Source organism: Theobroma cacao, chromosome 3 (genome assembly GCF_053813885.1).
Source record: "Theobroma cacao isolate CCN51 chromosome 3, ASM5381388v1, whole genome shotgun sequence".
Classification (NCBI taxonomy): Eukaryota; Viridiplantae; Streptophyta; class Magnoliopsida; order Malvales; family Malvaceae; genus Theobroma; species Theobroma cacao.
This window is the reverse complement of record NC_142641.1, coordinates 9,146,931-9,163,677: the sequence shown is the minus strand read 5'-3', so window position 1 is coordinate 9,163,677 and position 16,747 is coordinate 9,146,931. Positions and strand designations below refer to the sequence as shown.

The window sequence follows — 16,747 nt, the reverse complement described above, 5'->3', positions numbered from 1 at the left end:
AGGTCATGAGCCAGAAGAGGAATAGCCAAGAAAATCACCCTCACCTGAGCTACAAGATAAGGATGAATCTGATCAAGGTACCGAGATGCTTGAATCTGATCAAGAAAATACTCCCACTAAACCCCAGCCTCAACTAGAACCTCAACCATTTCCTCCACATTCTGAAGAGGTTTCAATCATCAGATTGTTCCATCAAATGGTTCAAGAGGAACAAACTGAGAAAGAAGTAGCTAAAGAAAAAGCTCAGCAACCAACATTCCACTAGCCCTTAGAATGAAAGAAAAATTTGGAAAAGGGAAACAAAAAGTCACTGTAGCACCACAAACAAAGACAAAACCACCTGCCAAAGGGAAGAAAACAATGGCAACAAGAACAACATTCCTCAAAAAGAGAAAGTCCTCCAAATTGGCAAAAAAGTCCAAGCAAGCAACAGTTTCTTCTCCACAAGAACCACTTGAGGTGTTTGACACACCCTTACCTGATCCTCTTTCCCAAGAACTACCACCAGTCTCCTCTCTTCAGCCCCTAACTGTCCAATATGGCACTAATGAGTCATCCCTTTCATCTTCCTCAATTGATGCTTAGCAATTGATGATGATAAAAAGGGGGAGAAGAATGGCAAAGAACCAAGAACCAAGAAATTAATTAAAAAAAATGTTAGGGTGGAGGAACCAGGAACTTAGGAAAGAAAGGAAGTAGAAATGAACCAAGGGGCAATTTAGGAATATCAGCTACTATCTTTTGTTTTTCTGCTATTTATGCCATGATGAAAATTGAACACTTAACTTTAATCCTGTTGTTTATATTGTTATGTGAAAAATGGATGCTGATATGTTTATGATATTTTACTGATATGTTTATGGTATTTTGCTACTAATTATTGAATATTTGCTGATATTTAGCTGTTTATAGTATTTTGATTGCTGATAAAAATATGATACTGCACTGATGATAGGATTGCATACTGATTACTGATTTTTATTATAAATTATGTTTGTGAATGGATATAGATATTGTGTATAGTATATCAGTTGAATAATGAATGACATAGACAAAATCTTATAACAATAAGCTGTTGACAGACTCTGCAAAATTTTGATGAAAATCTGTCAACATTCATTTGCTATAAATCACCTTATATTTTTACACATTTATACTCTGGATGTATGGTATCAATCTTTACACAACATGAATTAAATATGCTGGAATGAATAAGAAAAATAAGCGCTCACTTAGGAGGAGCAATCCTCATAATTTGCAGAAATTAAAAAGAATTGAAGGACATTATGCTGTTAATTAAGAAATGCTTTGTCATCATCAAAAAGGGGGAGATTGTTTGCTTCATTCGTTTTTTATGATAATAAAACATTCCCATTTCATTTGTGTCTAACATCTTTACCTAAGTGTGCAGGGCAGCTAATGCATAAAAATAATAAATCTATTCTTCAAAAGTGTATGTCAAAAATCATGAGAAAAAGGAGACATGATTGATCGACAAAAAGAAAGCTCTTTAGCTGAATAATGAAGAATATTGGTTGACTAAAATTCAAATTGGAGAAATGGCGAGCTAAAGAATATTGAGAAACAAAACCGACTTAATTGACCAAGATGAGAGTTAGTCGACTAAGAAGCTACTACCAAAATCTGGACTTTAAGACAGAACCAACTTAGTCGACCAAGAAATGAATTTGAAATACCCCATACTTTGATATGGTGATAAATAAAGTTGATTGAATGCAAATTGAGGTCAATTAAAATGTTTAAAAGTGATAAAAGACGAAAGGAGTAGTTTAGGATAAAATATTTTGCAAGTGAGAAAATAACAATAAAATAATAATAATTTTATCAGAGGAGAATTTGTGAGATAAAAGGCGATTTGGAAGTCAAGTGAGGCATAATAAGGTATTTTGGGTACCAAAGAGACAAGATAAAATTTTTAGAATAAAATAATATTTTATTAATAAAATATTATTAAAATATTAATATTTAGCCGGATGTCGAAGTCAATCAAGAAGAAAGATCATATGGTTGATCCAAGTGGGGGAGAAGATGACAAGCTCGACTCTATAAAAATATTTATCATGACATACATGTGATGGATAGTATGTTTGCATGCTAAGAGAGTTTCGAAAAATTTACAAAAGTCGGTATTGTACCTAGAGGTACAATAAAGTTGATTTAAGCCTCGAACTAGATCAAATAGAGAATTTACAATGAAATTAAGAATTTTAAAGTCCCAGAATGGGTTAATATGGTGATTCGGAGTTCGAGGATCAATTTGGAGTCAAATTGGAATTTTCGCTATCCGGGGGCAAAATGGTCATTTGCCACCTGGGGACAAAATGGAAATTTTTAGGAAAGATTTTTGGCCCCATTTGACTTATTGGAGTAAGATTTGAGGTTTAGAAGTGAAAAATTTTAATTTCGGTATAATTTGGAGTAAAAGGGTAAAATGGTAATTTTACCATTCGAAATAGAAAATTTAATTTTTTGAAAGGATTTTGATCAAATTTAATTATTTGGAGTGTGAAATGAGTATGAGGAGTGAAAATTATGCATTATGGAAAATTTTCAATTTTTGGGGTAAAAATGTAATTTTTGAAAAGTTCAGGGGCAAAAGTGTAATTTTGAAAAATTTGCTCCACCAAAACTTTGGAAAAATCTGGAAATATCACTTAAGACTTGGATAAGTCAAAGGGAATGCATGGTGAAAGAAAATAGGACAAGTGGATGGCTAGAAAAAAGAAATGAATTAATAAAATATTTAAAATATGAATAAAATAATATTATTTCATTAAACAATAAAAATGCATAAAAAAAATCAGCCCACCCATTCTTCTTCTTCAACATTCGGCCAAGCAAGAAACAAGAGAGAGAAAGGAGAAAACAAAACCCTAGAGAGAGAAAATCAAAGAAAAAGTGTGAATTTTCAAGGAAATTAAGTGAAAAAGGTGAGATTTTTTCTATTAAGCTTGAGTTTTCTTATTCCCAAGCATTTCTCTTTATTTTCCATGATGAAATTACATGTTTTCATGATGAATTCAATTCTGAAAAAATGGGTTAGGAGAGAGAAAGTTGTTGGATTTATTTGATTTTAATTTATGTTAGTGTTTTTAGTTAGTTTAGCATATTTAGAAACAAAACAACAAGAAAAGAATTTATTTTCTCCCCCAACCATTAATGGCTGAATTTACCATGTAGTGAGTGAGGATGAGTTTGATTTTATTCTAGGAGAATTGGTTAAGGAATAATGAATTATGAGCCTAGAAAAATAATGGGAATTTTCGGAGCAAAAATACGAATTTTTACCCACTAGGGGTATTTTCGTAATTTACTATTGGGACTGATAATTTGCATCACACTGAGGGACATTAAGTTAATTTGGGTGCAATTGAGGTATAGAAACTGAAAAGAATTAAATTGGAGTTTAAACGAACCCGTTAGGAATTTAATCGGGTGATAAAACGAATTAGGCTAATACCGGATTTAGATAGTTACCAGTGCATTTTTGCATTCCATATCATGCATTGGTAGTCCCAATTAGTTTAATTTTGATTTAGTACCAACTTAGTGAATTCTCGATTTTGTACTGTGTCAAGGTGGTGAGTCCTCCAATAAAGGCAAGAAAATTACATCCGAGGACCAGTAGACAGAGTGCTTCGAAAGTCTGCATTCTAGACATTGTGAGTAAACTTATTATCGTCTTAATTATCTATAGTAGTTTTATACAACTGTGTGATTTTATGAAAAATGGGTTTAAATGGTAAATTGCTATGTTTTAAGAGAAATTGTGATTTTATAAAATGATTTTATAAATTTTCTGGAAAATCGAATATTGGTTTTGAAAATAGAGTAATTGGAGACTGTCAGTTTGTGTTGCAAATTTATGGTTTTGAATTGAATGGCTTATGACAATAAATGAGCATGAATGGCTAAACTGATTTTGGTGTTAGAAATATTTATACTGTGTATTCAGCCTTGAGAGGCTAGATTGCGATAAATTGTCATGCCATGCTAGAATGAATTTTATTGAATTGGTGGAGTATATATTAATTATTTACTGCAGAGGGGGTTCCGTGGACCAGCCTATTAGAGGGGCACGGTAAACTCCAGTATATTTTTACCCCGAACGGAGAGGCGCGTAGGGTATCTCCTGGGGTAAAGCTTAGGATTCACTTCACGCTAAACCACCACGTGAAGGGCAACTCTGCCAACACCAAGGAACGACTGTATTTTTCTCAAACTAAAAATATATTTTAAGTGTATATGAAATTTTAACAGCCTTGGCGGACTCGGTTGGATGCCCTGCGCAAGGTATCACTGAGTATGAGTTTTGGCACGAGCCAAAGTTTTAAAAATTTCATAAGCCAAGTTGATTACTCGATTTATATGGATTTATTTTATTTGGTTGAAATGAACTGAAAGGTAATGAAATTACAGTACGATGACTTATTTTAATTGTCTCCATTTACTGGGCTTTAGATACTTTAGATGGTATCTGTTTACTCACTGGGATTATAAAATCTCACCCTTTCTTCCTATACATTTTTCAGGCTCAGGACAGTTTGTAGATAGTCGAGTAGGACGAGAACTAAGCTCGGAACTGCATTATAAAAAGTAAGAGTTCACAGTCTTACATCCTCTTGGTCAATTGGAGCCCACGTGTCAGTGCAGATCAAAACTTATATTTTGGTTATTTGTATTTCTATTCATATAATTTTTATTTTACTTTCATGTGCGAAAAATTATTTACGAATATTTCTATAAAAATTTATTTTATGAGAAAATAGAATATCTTATTTATTATTTTTGAATAGTACTAGTTGTCAACAATTTGCTTTCAAATGAACGTTTTAGATACTTAATTGTTTTTAAATCATTAAATATATATTTTCTGCTTACCTACTACATTTTTAGCAAGTTTTGAGATTTTTGACGAAAAATTACGAAAATACCCTTGTGAGCCAGAAAATAATATTTTATTGTTCTTATTTGAAAATGACTTATGATTTTTTTTGAAATACGAGATTTAATAACTGTTGCTCACCGGGGAGATGCGGAAGTTGATGCTAAGCCTTGCGAGGTTTCAATCGGCATTCGGGGTGAAGAATGTCTGTCGAGGCCTCGCGGAGGTTGTCACGGGCCCGATGGGGAGTTCCGGGTCGTGACAGAATTAGTCGACTAAATGCTCTCTGCCAAAATTTACGACCAGAAGATAGAACCAACTTAGTCGACTAAGAAGAAAGTTAGTCGACTAAGAGTTCTCTGTTTGCAATTTGAACCAAAGCACTAAAAGACAGATTAACGGCTAGAACCAATTCTCAACTGTTTCTAATGACCATAAACTACCAAACTGCCATCAGAGTTGTTTCTCCATGTATAAAAGTGTCTTCCAACGGTTAGAAATTAGTTCTTTGGAAGTTTTGGAAGAGATTAGAGTCATATAGAGCTGAAAAACCAAAAAATCTCCTTTACACCTTTCTGCACTTAAACGTAAATCTTTTGTATTTGTATTCTGCACTCAACCTTGTACCATTTAGATCAACCTTGTGATCATAGGTACTTTCTTTTACTTCTCTTCTTGTATTCTTAGAGTGAAGGAGTCACTCTAAGTGGTTGTTTCAAGCTAGGTTTGCTTGAATATGTTAAGGTTCTAACTTAACCTCAAAAAGTTAGGTGTTGGGTTTTAGTTTAGCCTATGAAAAACTATTGTGAAAGGTTTTGGCTAAGCCTGGTAAAAGCCATTGTAAAGCTTGGTGAAAGCTTGTGAATTTCACCGATTCTTAGTGGAATTGTTTGGAAAATCCTTAGTTGGATAATCAAGGTAGTGGATGTAGGTCTTGGATCGAACCGCTCTAAATTCCTGCTCATTGTCTACTCTATTTTTTTTTTTATTTTCTTTCTTTCATTTATCTTGCATTTGTCTACACTTAGAGACAATTTTTAAAAGAGCCAAATTGTGCTATTCACCCCCCTCTAGCACATTGACTTGGGACCAATAATGAACACTCATAAGTTTAATAGTTACATATCTTCCTCTAGATATCGTAATCAAGAGTCAATTAAATCAAAATCTTTGCTTCTTCACCTTTAGGATTTGTCAAATCTTCAGCCACCCAAGTGTTCGGCCTCTAACAGTAATCCACACAGTGACTAAATAAGACCTTCTCAAATGTAGGATTTTACTATGCTAGCAAGTTCTGTTTCTAAAACAAAAGGACCAAAACTTCTTGCCAAATCTTATTTTTGTTAGACAAAGAAAACTATTTTTCTTTTCTTATTTTATGAAACAGTTGAGAAGTGATTTTAGGCTTAGAGTTTTTAGTTTGCTAATATAACATATCTGTATAGCCAAACTAAGTTTTAACTCTAAATACAACATTTGCATTTTAATTTAATTAAGTCTCTGAGAACTTAATTAATTTCCCACTTTATTTTGGTCTTTTTCAATTAAGTTCAACTTAATTAATTATTTTTATTTAATATCAATCATGTCACTTAATGTGTGTGACCCATTAGGCTTCTAACATGTTGGCAATAAATATAAATCATAATCAAATATCAATTTGATAATTAATTTATATTTATAGATCATGAGCGACATCTAGCAATACATCATGACCACCCAAATGTTAGAGAGTCAATTAAAGAATTTGACAAAGCCCTTCCGTGATAAGCCTCTTAGTGTAATACTATCCTTTCATCAAATATCCCGGATATGACATTAAGTATGGCTCGATGTCTACTTATAACATTCCATATTAGTTCTCATAATTCATGACTAACCTTATGAATTTAGGAAACGAACTTTTCTCAAATTTATCATGCTTTGGCCAAAGACTTTATACAAGTTAATCAAGAATTGAGAACAAGTGAGATACATCCCCTCATATCACTTAGAGTGATGAATCCTCTCTTGACCACTCATTCACCCTCGCATGCTTCATGGCATACCCAAAAGCACCTTGTTTAGGCATCTAGTCGCCTCAAGACTCGTAGGGGTGAAATCAAAGTATGTCATTCCCCATACAAGATGACCTGGTGTCTCAAGTCCAAGGACTAGTTGCATAACTATCACATGAGAACATTTTCTATAGACACTTGAGTGAAATAACAAATGGAGTTCTCATAGCGGGTCATGTTCAATGAACTTGTTTTGTAACAAGCACCTACACGTTATCCTCAAGTATCCCATATACTTCCATCTATGAGATCGATTACTTACTTCCCAAGTAAGGAGGCTTAACATGTACCAGTATTTAAGCATTGTCAATGCCTTGTCTTGACAATACAATGACTAGGAACAATTTTAGGATCATGGCTTTGATGCATAGTGATCTCATAATTGTAACAACTTTACAATTCTCTTGTAAGGCCTTTATGTTCCATGGGCTTCATCCAATTAGTACTTAATAACTCCTTATTATTGTACTAACATGAAGGAAAACCTCTATCACATATAGTTATGTGACTAAGTATGCATTAAATGACAATATATATTTCTTGATCAATCCAATTGGCTCAAGGGCATATACTAACATTTGGATCCCCTTGTTTTATATCCACATTATCACAAAACAAAAAGATATTTGAGAAAAGGGCAAGCAAATGTATTTTCTTGGTATATCCAAGTGGCACTAAAGATTATAAGATATATGATCTGGAAGCACATAAAGTCTTTATCTCAAGAAAAATTATTTTCCATGAAAAAGTGTTCCCATTTCAATCATTTCAGCATAGCACACAACCTTCTACATTTCATCAAACACCTGATGTGCATTCTAGTTATTTAGAAGATCTTAACTTCTATCAGCCCAATTATTCCTTCCAGAACTAACCTACAACTGAAACACATTTGTCTAAACCTGGTTCATCTTCTTAAACACCAACTATATCAAGTTCATGAGTTATCAAAAAATTCGCCTAACAATGTTAGTCTGCCTACTGCAGATGATAGCATGCTAAATCCTACTGAAAGCAGTAATGATAAAAACAGCAATGATTTGGAAATAAATTTGTAAACTAGAAAAAGCTCAAGGCATAGGCAAATTCCAAAATACCTTGATGCATACTACATAGACGTGCCTGCACACACAAATATTGTTTCTGCTCATCCCATATCTAAATATCTGTCATCACAGTACCTTTCACCTGTGTGAGACCTTCATCTTTATAGACTCGTAGCTAGAAGTAAACATGATATCACGGATCATCATTTCTTTAGTGAGCCCTTAGAAGTATGCTTTCAAACATTATTAAGGCCTAAGTAGGGCTAAGGCATAAATGAATGATCAAAATAAGGATAAAATGACAAAGGAAATAGAAATAATGATGATTCCCTAGATAAAGGTAAAATGGTCATATTTCATCTTCAAAATGTTTAAGTTTTTGTGAACTCGAGTACTTTTAGACTATTATGGACTTTGTCCCAATGTTAAAGGAGTAGAAAGAGTGCATAAAGGAAAGGAGGAAGACAAGTGGCCTTGTTAAGGGCATTATTGTAAATTGTATGAAATTGGATAAACTTTAACTATAAATATCTAATCTCCAGCAACTTTTCTTCAGTTTTTCAGTAGCTTCTCTTATTCTTCTTGGTCCTATCCTCTTATCCATTCCATGTTTCTTTGCACCTTTCATGTAAGTATCCTTTGAAACCTTTAAAACTTCCCCAAATTAGCTTTATTTCTCATGTTTTTCTACACCCTTTCATAGGTTTTTCATGCTCTTGCACTTTTACACCTCAACAGCCTTCAAAAGTCTTTCTTAAGTACATTCACTCACTAGTTGGACTTGTAGAGAGAGAGAGAGAGTCATTTCCCTTATTAGCTTGGAAGAATTTTGAAAAGAAATTCAATTACAAATCCACCAAGGTGAGTGAACTTGCATTTAAAATATTTTGGGAAATGTATTGGTATTTGGATGAAGCATGCAAATGATTTTTATTTGATTTTTCCTTGAAGATTATTCATGGGAACAAGCCTTTATTAAAACGTTTTATGTGATGAGTGTGCAATATGATGAATCCTTGTGCTTCTGTAGGATGCTGATATATATATACATATATGTTGTGTATCGATAGTTAATATTGTGTAATAAATATAACCGTGCGTGTGCGTGATGTGGGGGATGCACATGCCAGTGATGACGGGTGCGGGAGTGTGGTGATGTTATTATCTGTGCGTGATGTGGGAGATTCACACGGCGGTATTAGCTATGCACGATGTGGGGGATGCACATGATGACTCCAGCTATGTGTGCGATGTGGGGGACGCACATGAGCTCGGTGAGGAGGTGGTGGTATTGGTGTTTATATATGTATAAATATTTATATATTTATGCAATAGAAAGTTCATAATTATGGTATATGGTTGTAATTTATGTGAAATCTTGCATGTTGAACCTTGGAAATTGCTAAGTATTTTCAAGTTGATTTTGTCATTACAGCAAAATGGCATTTTCTTGATATAATGAGACATTTTTCCTAGTGTTTTGTTTCTCGCTCTCTCTGCAACGAGAAACTCTCAGGTTGGGAAGCTGGCTACAGTCCTGTAACTCGCTGCAGCCATAATACATTATCATTGCAGCGAAATGTCTACAGGTGGTTTCACTGCAACGAGAAACCTTCTGTCGTGCTTGCTACCTTGTTTGGTTTCTACCATATTTTCCACTTCTTTAACATCATTGTGGATCATGGACTTCCAACATCAAGGAATTAATTAATTAAGTTTGAAATGATGGGTTTTAGTGAGAAAACCTCACCCAACTAATGATTTGAGCCCAAATTTCGCTGCAATGAAAATTCATTCTCTCTGTAACGAGAATGCCTTTCCGCTGTAATGAAGATCAATCATTTCGCTTGACTTGCTTGAATGCTACTAAAGTTTTCAGTCTTCAAATTCTTTATTGTGCATGGATCCTTCATCATCAAATGATTAACCAATTAAGGTTTAATGAGGGGTTTTAATAAGAACTAAACTAAATTGCATTGTTTTTGAAAATAAGTGCATCATGATTTCTTTAAACTTTTCTTATCGTTTACTTGTTCCTTTCCTTTGTTCACTCACTGGGTTTATATACACTGTTTTCAAGTTCATGTTTTTAGATCAAGAGGCAGTCGATAACTAAGTTGAGGTGTCCTCGTAGATTCGTCTCCTTGGTAGGTATCTCGACATTCAATAGTTGTACTTTCGTCCGGGTCTCTCCGCTAGAAGTCGAGTATCCCTTTTGTTGTGTATAGACAAACCCAATGTAAATTATTAAGATGTATATTTTAGACAATATATGTATAGTTTGATTGGTAATGCCACTATGAGTTGGCAATGGTTAGCATTATTTTGAATTGGAATTATGAAATGTGACCTTAGAACTTTTGATGGAATAATGAACAGGTCATATAAATAGGCTTGCTTGGGCTTAGTGGGCTATGCCCATTGGGCCCATGCGTCGGTCATGGCTCGAAAACTAGGCTGTGATAACTTGTACATAAAGCATTCACTCTTTCAGTTTCGCAAATACATGAACTAAGTTCCTATCATGAAGCCATTAATCATTCACATTGGAAAGAGGCCGTGAAGCTTGAACTTAAAGCTTTGGAAGATAATGATACATGGAGCTTAGTACCTAGACCTCCTAATTCACATGTAATAGGATGCAAGTGGGTTTACAAAGTAAAGCTCAAGGCAAATGGACAGATTGAAAGATATAAGGCAAGGTTGGTTGCAAAAGGATACAATCAAGTTGTTGGTTTTGACTACCAAGAAACATTCAGTCCAGTTGCAAAACAAAGCATAGTAAGGGCATTTTTTGCACTTGCAACAGCATACAATTGGTCATTATCACAGCTAGATGCGAACAATGGTTGCTTGCATGGAGATCTGGAAGGGAATGTGTACATGGAACTACTAGAAGGTTATTCCATTAAGGGGGAGTAGCCTATAGATTCCAATCTAGTTTGCAAACTACATAAGTCACTGTATGGATTGAAATAGGCTTCTAGACGATGGACTACCAAATTTACAGCATCCATCCTTCAATATGGATTTCATCAATTAACTACAGACTACTCTTTATTTACTAAAAGAACAACCAATGGAGACTTCATTGCACTACTGTTATATGTAGATGATATCTTAATTGGTAGCACATCTACTAAGGCAACAAGTGAAGTTAAAAGGTTTTTGAGTAAACAATTCAAGTTAAAGATCTTGGTGATGTCAAATTCTTCTTGGGGCTTGAAATTGCAAGATCACCTAATGGGATCTCTATATGTCAGAGGAAGTATACCTTAGAACTCTTGGAAGAATATGGATTACTAGGTGCCAAACTGATTACTACATTTATGGAATATAAACATAAGCTAAAAAACACTCAAAAAGAAGATAGTTTAGCAAAAGCTACAAAATATAGACAGCTCATTAGTAAGTTACGTTATTTAACTTTCAGCAGACCTAACATCTCACATGTAGTCCAAGTCTTATCTCAGTTCATGGAGAAACCTTCACTTAAACACTTGATGGCAACTCGTAAAGTGTTAAAGTACTTAAAAGGCTCACTTGGACAAGGTATTCTAATGAAGTCCAAGTCAAATATGAGAATCAAAGGCTACTGTGACAATGATTGGGTAGGGTGTTGTCACGACTCAAATTCTGGACCATGACCGACGCATGGGCCCAATGGATGTAGTCCACTAAGCCCAAGCAAGAGTATTAATCGACGTGTTCATCATTCCATCATAAACTGCTAAGTCACATTTCATAACTTAGGATCAAAATAATATTAGACATTGCCCCCTCATACTGGCATACCAAACAAGTGTATATACATTGTCTACAACATGTATCTTAATAATTTACATTAGGTTTGTCTATACACAACAAAAGAATACTCGACTTCCAGCGGAGAGACTCGGACGAATATACAGCTACTAAATGCCAAGACACCTACCAAGGGTTGAATATACGAAGACACTTTGACCTAGTTACCAGCTACCTCGTGATCTGAAAACGTGAAGTTGAAAATGGTGAGCATAAACCCAGTGAGTGAACAAGAAGGGAACAAGCATACCATAAGGAATGTTTAACAAAATCATAATGCATTCATTTTCAAAACAATGCAATTTATTTGAGTTCTTATTAAACCCCTCATGTAAACCCCACATGAGAAAAAATCACTTATTGAAAAGAGTCCATGCTCAACAAAGGATTTGGAGAGTGAAAACTTTAATAGCATTCATGCGAATCAAGTCAAATAAATGACGGGTCCTCGCTACAGCAGAAAGGCATTCTCACTACAGCGTAGTTGCAACGAGAATGAATTTTTGTTGCAGCGACACTTGACTTAAATTATCATCTAGCTGAGGGTTTCTTAACTGGCTGAGGGTTTCTTAACTGGCTGAGGGTTTCTCACCAAACCTCCTCATTTTAAACTTAATTCATTTATTTCTTAATGTTGGAAGTCCATGCTCAACTATGGTACCAAAGAAATGGAAAATAAGGTAGCAACCGAACCAAATGAGGAGAAAAACAGAAAGTTTTTCGCTGTAGCAAAATTTTGGGTTTCAAAATAGAAAGTTTCTCACTGCAGCGAGAAGCTACAGTACCTTTCTCGCTGCAACGAGAATCAAAACATCAAGAAAAAAGGTTTCTTTTTCCCTTAAATCAAAGCCATCCTGCTAAAATAACAAAAGCAACATGTACCACATACAAACTCCCAAATTTCAACAATTCAAATGCTCACATTTTTGCATTAGAACCATATACCATATATGTATATATATATATATATATATATATATATATATATCAATCATCATGTACACCTTCCCATCATTATCATGTCATATGCAACGTATTATGCGCACTCCCACTCGCACATAGCCGGTCAGCAACGGTTTATGTGCACTATATATATATATATATATATCAATCATCATGTACACCTTCCCATCATTATCATGTCATATGCAACAGATTATGCGCACTCCCACTCGCACATAGCCGGTCAGCAACGGTTTATGTGCACTCCCACTCACACATAGTCGGGTCAACAACGACTTATGTGCACTTCTACTCACACATAGCCGGGTCAATATCAATATAGAACATTATTCGTATATATATATCAACATAGTGTAGTAGTTCAACCATCCATAACAGCCACATGTCACAACATAAAATCAATTTATCAAAGGCTTGTTCCCAAAGCACTCGTTTTTAAAGAAAGTTGAATAAAATCATTCAAGTATATAGTGCAAATAAGTTTACATTCCCAAAACAATTTTTGAAATGCAAGTCCACTCACCGATGTTTATTGAGCCTTTAACCGACTCTAACTTCCCTAATGGTCCAATTGGAAGGATGGAACTTCGTTGGAACCTACCATCACATTAACATCACAATTATGTTATTTCACATACTTATAGAGTCCAAAAGCTTTCTTTTAGCTTACTTCAAATGGCCATTAAATGGCTATCCATTTTCACTATCCTATCATTCCAAAGTGAATTAACAATCTCAACTACAAAATATTCACAAATCAAATCTCTAGTCATTCTCAACACTAAAATTTCAACTCAAATTTACCACTCACCTTAATAGCTTTAAAACTTTGAAATTATTTCCAACAATTCTGCAAACTATTGTAAAGCTTCCTTTTTCTCTCTCTAAAACACCTAACTAGTGAGAGAGAGTATGGAAACAAGATTTTTCAAGGGTTTTAATGTGAGAGAGTGAAAGAATACAAGGGTTCTAGTCAAAAGGGCACAAAGGTATGAAAATTAGAGCTAGAGAGAGAAAATTATGAAAGCTTCACATCAAGCTTCCATGGAGAATGGAAGCAACATGAGATGGGAAGAGAACAATAAGAACAAGCTGCTGGAAATTCAAAAAGCTGCTGGAAGAAAGAGATATTTATAGCCCAAGCTTATCCACTTCAATTAAATTACCAAAATGCCCCTCCACAATATTAGCTTATTCTCCTCTAATCTTTTATGCAATCTTTTTGCTCTTTTGACATTGGGACAAGGTCCATAATGGTCTAGAAATGCTCAGGTTCATGAAAACTTAAAAATTCTAACCCGAGGTGAAAAATAACCATTTTGCCCTTGTTGTGAAAATTATTTAAACTTCTAGTTTTCTTCATGTTTTCATCATAACAGATCATTTATGCGGTCTTATGCTTATTTAAACCTTAAAATATAATAAAAATTTCTTTTGGGAGCTTATTAGGGGAAATAACGAAACTACCCCTAGCCCGTGTTATGGCGTCTATGCCTAGTTACAAGCCTATAGAGGTTGAGGTCTCACAGGTGTCCTAACTCTAGAAGGTCAATTACAGGATATAGCATATTTATTGGGGATTTTTTGATAAGTTGGAAGTCAAAGAAGCAAGAAGTGGTTGCGAGAAGCTCTGTAGAAGTAGAATACAGATCAATGGCTATAACATGCTGTGAAATCATGTGGATAAAATATCTGCTATTAGATCTTGGAATCAAACATGAAGGTGTTGTGAAACTTTATACAGATAGTCAATCAACAACATATATCAGCAAAAATCCAGTACTTCATAAGAGGATAAAACATATTGAGATGAACTGCCATTTCATTCGTGAAAAGGTGATAGCAGAAGAAATCAAACCATCATACATTCCAATAAATCTACAAATAGTATATATATTCACTAAGGCACTGCAACCAAAATTGTCATGACCCGGAACTCCCATCGAGCCTGTGACAATAGCCGCGACGTCCCGATAGACATTCATTACGCTGAATATCAATCGAAACCTCGCAAGGCTTAACATTAGTTTTTCTCACTTCCCCTGTGAATATTAGTTACTAAAATCATGTTTTGAGAGATTATAAACTATTTCTAAATCAAAACAATAGAAAAATAATTTTTTCTCACAATGGCATTTTTGTCATTTTTCCTCAAAAATTCTGAACCCGACTAAAAATATAGTATTTGAGTGAAAAACACATATTTCATGTTCAGAAATAAGTTTAGAAATCTAAAACATTCATTTAAAGTGAAATTATAACTATTTGAATATAATAAAAATATTCAATAAAATATTCTACTTTCTTATAAAACAATATTTATAGAGTTACCGGTAAATAATTTTTGTAGCGTAAAAGCTAAATAAATTTATACATACTGTAATATAGATAACCGAAGTATAAAATTTCATTTACAGTGACACGTGGGCCCATGAACAACCAAAAGTATCAAAAGTGGTAAGCCTACAGTTTTTGAGGATGCAAGTCCAATTGTAGCCCTCAACAAAGTGAGCTATCTACCGACTATCTTGAGCCTGAAATGGGTCTAAAGGAGGGTGGTGAGATTATATAATCCTAGTGAGTAAACAAATACCATCTAAAATATCTAAAGCTGAGTAAATGGAGACAGATAAAATAATTTAACATAAAAATGATTCTCAACATTTCAAACTCATTTTAATAAGATATAATAGATTCATTTCACCAAAATAAACAGCGAGGCTTATGATTTCCTGAAAAGTTTGGCTCGTGCCAAAATCATTCTCATACTCAGTTATTAGGGATACCTTGGCTGAGGGCTATCCCAACCGAGTCCACCAAGGCTGTTAAAAGTCATGTACGCATATATCATGTTTTTATTTTGAAAACATAGCCGTTCCTTGGCGTTGGCTGAGTTCACCCTCACGTGGTGGTTTGGCGTGAAGTGAACTCTAAAGTGTTAACCTCAAGAGTTATCCAACCGCGCCTCTCATACTGAGGTATGAATATAATAGGGTTACCGTGCCCCCTCTAATAGGTTGGTCCACGAAACTTGTCCACTACAGCGACTAATCAATAACCCACCATACAATAAATATTCAATAATATTTAACAGCATGACATGGCAATTTTATCATTATCCAGCCTATCAAGGCAAACAACAATTTATACATTTTCATCATAAATACCAATTCAGCCATTCATGCCAATATTGCCATAAGCTAATCAATTAGAGCCATAAATTCACAATACATCAAATGGTCTCCAATTACTCTATTTTCAAAGCCATCATTCCATTTTAAGACAATTTATAAAATCATTTCATTTAAACACATTTTGTTTATAAAACATAAAGATTTACCATTTAAACTCATTTTCCATAAAATCACAAATCGGATAAAAACCACTTTAGGTAATTAAAATGATAGTAAGGTTACTCACTATTTCGGGAGTCGAATTTTGAGTACTCCGATTCTTGATCCTCGGGTACTATCTCTTTACTTTTACCAGAATGCTCACCACCTAGACATAATGCACAATAAGCCATTTACTACATTTGTGCTAAATTGTTATAAAACCAATTCAGGCTTTATACTAATGTATGAAATGGGATCCAAATTGTTCAGATTATCATCTAAACACAGTGTTCTACACAAATTCAATTGTGTACCTAAATAAAACGGTATTGGCCTAATTCGATCTATCACTCGATTAATTGGCCAATATGTCCAATTCAACTCCAATAATTCCATTTTTCTCCCAATACTCCAAACCATTAAACACAAGTTAAATAACTTGAAATATGGCAAAATCATCCTCACATTTTCTCTTGGAAAATTCGGCCACGGTGGGTCCATCAATACTATGATTTTCCTACTTGATTCTCACACCATAAATCACTAATTCCTAACCAAATCACTTGAAATAAAATCAAAATCATCATCAATATTCCAAATGGAGAATTCGGCCAATGATGGGTGATGGGAGAAAAT

General features: G+C 34.3%; 1 long non-coding RNA gene across 1 annotated transcript; it reads left to right on the top strand.

Annotated features, from left to right (window-relative positions):
• The first annotated feature begins 2,620 nt into the window (after positions 1-2,620).
• LOC148763562 (uncharacterized) lies at positions 2,621-4,844 on the top strand. The gene is made up of 3 exons (XR_016025525.1): positions 2,621-2,951; positions 3,600-3,683; positions 4,554-4,844. It is a non-coding gene; the product is annotated as an uncharacterized LOC148763562 (long non-coding RNA).
• Positions 4,845-16,747: the final 11,903 nt, after the last annotated feature.